The 3,343-nt window shown below is 40.1% G+C and overlaps 1 pseudogene; it reads right to left on the reverse strand.

The window, feature by feature from the left end:
• Positions 1–2,799: 2,799 nt before the first annotated feature.
• On the reverse strand, positions 2,800–3,108 carry LOC118829307 (annotated as a pseudogene).
• Between the last annotated feature and the right edge of the window lie 235 nt (positions 3,109–3,343).

Below are 3,343 nucleotides of genomic sequence, written 5' to 3' on the forward strand. Positions count from 1 at the left end.
AATTCAGTTGAGCTAGGTGATCTTTTAGTATCTCAGGCAGCAAACACTATAACAGCCAGGAAACATATGGTGATACCTAACTCTGACTAGGATCACAGGATTTTAGACTGAGAAAGGATCTTAACTAAGGGTCATCTTGACCAATTCCCTCACTTTATATATTAAGAAATTAAATTTCAAGGTTAAGTAATGACTTACTCAAAGTCACATGGCTGAGATCTGAACCCCTAGGTATTCTTCCAGATTCTAAGTACCTTCTACTGGGTCAGGCTGCCTTAGCGTAGGAGTTTAAAGCTGAAAGTGACCTTAGAGATATAATTAATTGCATGATTTATTTTCCCCAAACCTACTACTCTGAACCTCAAGAATTTATCTGTAAAATGATGGATTCAAACAATTTATATCATCTGTGGCACTTTTTCTGAGTAGAACCAGTAAATTTGGATTTGGAAGGAATATCAGTGGCCATCTAGTCCAACCCATACCTGAATAAGAATTCTCTCTACAATACACCTAAAGAGCAAAGCTTGCATATCTTTCTTGTGACAGGCACTTTTTTCAGTTATTCAAATAGTTCTCCTTTACCAAAATTGGGGTATTTAAAGGATCTGTGGGTTTAAAGGCATGTTTTAAAGAAAGATCCAATTAACCTTCTAATCCAGTTCAACTACATTATCAGTGTTTATAGTTTTTAAGTGGGTGTCTACCCTATCACAGGGAGACATAAAGAAGATGAACATGATGTAGTCCAGCAAATACATCCATTTGCATTTAGCATGGAAAAATTACAGTTTCTTGCCATCAATGTGAACAATTCAGAGTGCAACCTTGGAAATTAAATTCTGGAAATGATTTCTTCATCCTGGAAACAGTTTCAGTTACACTCACTGAAAATTTACATCAGATAAGAAAAACACACCAAGCCCTAGCATGTATAAATCAAGTGTTGCTGTACTACGTGGTGCTGTCATGACATGACAATAGGAGCTAGCTGGGAGCTGAGACAAAGTGCCCTTTCCCATCACTAAAATCTTCAACATGAAAAAACTCTCAGAGACTTCCAATTGTACTAGGGATTTCCCCCACTCCCTTTTCCCAGTTTTGACCTTAGAAAACTGAATGTATAAGGTTTCCAGTATAGGTATGGAAAAGGCCCTCAATCAGGGATCTAAATAATTTTTCTAACGCACAGTTCTAATCACAAGCTCTTCACTGTACAAAAATCTTCAATGGTTTTCCCTTGTCTATAAATCAAGGTCTGTACTACTTAGTTTGGAATGTAAGATCCTCCATAATCTGACTCAATGTACTTCTCCAGTTTTATCTCATACTATGGCATTAAATTTGGGGTCAAGCCTCTATTTCTAAGTTCAAATCCAATCTCTGACCATAGGCAAGTCACTTAAACTAAATCTCAATTAATCTTCAGGAGGGCAATAATACCTGTAATACTGCCCTCACAGGGGTTTTTGAGGATCAAATGAGGCAATTCATATAAGGTGCTTTATAAACCCTAAGGTGCTATCTAAACATCAACTATTATAATTTAATTTTTGCATCATTTAAACTATACTACTCAGTATCCCTAAACCTGTTCATACAGTTCTTTCTGCATAGAATCCTTCCCTTTCTCATTTCTGTCTGTTTGCATCCTACCTATCTTTTATCCTACCCAAGTCACATACTACCACTTTTGTGGAGCCTACCCTGATGATGAGAGGGCACAGCATATGCTTAGAAAGAATTTTAGATGAAGGCTAGGTGTTTGAATCTTGCCTCTGCTCCTTACTACCTACATAACCTTGCACAAGTGACTTCAACCTTCTTAGCCTTAAGGAGCTGGATTTTTAATGTCCCTTCTGGTTCTGAAACCTATGATGACAAATCACTGTTGTAGAACATACTTTCATTACATGCTAATTTGTATTACATTTTATCTACGTACATCCTTTATGAAGAAAATAAGGGGGCTGATCAGGATGTATCCCTGTATCCTTTCCATTAAATCATGCTAGCTTTGATCAAGAGGGTGGTTTCAGAAAAGAAACTGAAACCAACTGAGGAGTCTACTTTGATGAGTCTATCTGTTTTTGTTTGGAACCTTGGGTCCGTCATACCCCTTCCCATAGAGGCCACTGGTATCTGTTAGGAGGATAAAAGTCACAAAAGTAACCTTTTCATCAATCCTCCATGGCTTCTGACATTGTTAACCACCTCCTCCTGGATACTCTCCTTCATGACACTAGATAGACCTGTCTCCTAGAATCCTTCACTTAGCTCCTACACAAGGCCTACACTGATTCGCAATCCCCTCCCCCCTGCCTTACTAGTGCTCCCTAATCCCAATTACTTTGTATCTATCCATTTATTTATTTATTTATTCATTCATTCATTTATTTATTTTGCACATGTTGGCATTTATTATTTAAGTTCAAGAACACGTTATGAAAGGGGTGGGTGTGGGAGGGCCTAGGGGAGAGGGAGGGAGGAGACAGGGAGACGAGAGTCTCTCATCTGTGTCTGCTCTAGATGGGGTTGATCCTGATTTCTGAGCCTTGGTCCAGGGCATACAAGGAAGCACTCGATAAGATGAGGTTGGGGGGTACAGGTTTAGGAAAACATGGTGGGGGTGGGGTGGTCAGAGTTACCCATCCAACCAGAGGTGGGGGCTGGGATTCTCCTTGGATCAGCAGCACTGCTCCTTTTTAGGAATTGAAGCATAGTGATAAGTTCCATCCCACTTATTTCAGCTCTTATAAAACATTCTTGTATTAAAAGTTTTTGTGCTCAAGAATGCTTTCATCGCCTCTCTAACTTCTTGTACTTTGCTTCTAGTTTCTTTGAATATGCATCCAACTTGTAAGCTGCCTGCTCAAGAGCTGCTACTTGCTACTCAATTAGAGTGACCTGATCCAGATAAGGCTGAAGTGCTGCATATTTCTGGTTTAAGTCCTTTAGGTTTCTACTTATGTTTACTGCAATATCTTTCATTTCTAGATACTTCAAGCTAGTCAGTTTGTTCATATTTTCCAGAAGTTTATAGTCTTCACTGGTAGCTGTCAGCTCACCCGTCAGGTACGTGGCCATTTTGGAGAACATGTCCTGGCACAGCCCCGTGATGTTGTGGCCTCCTCCATGGTATTGTCTAGGCCGGGGAAGGGAGGTGAGAGAAAGGATGAAGGGAAGGGTGGGATGGGGAAGAAGGGGGAAAGGGAGGGGGATGGAGGGGAAGGGAGAGGGGCAAGAGTGGAGAGGAAGGGAGAAAAGGGGACTTTGTATTTATTTATCTGTGTAGATATAGTTCTTGTGCCAGACCTCCAATGGAATGTGATCTCTTTGATGG

Source organism: Trichosurus vulpecula, chromosome 8 (assembly GCF_011100635.1).
Source record: "Trichosurus vulpecula isolate mTriVul1 chromosome 8, mTriVul1.pri, whole genome shotgun sequence".
Taxonomy (NCBI): domain Eukaryota; kingdom Metazoa; phylum Chordata; class Mammalia; order Diprotodontia; family Phalangeridae; genus Trichosurus; species Trichosurus vulpecula.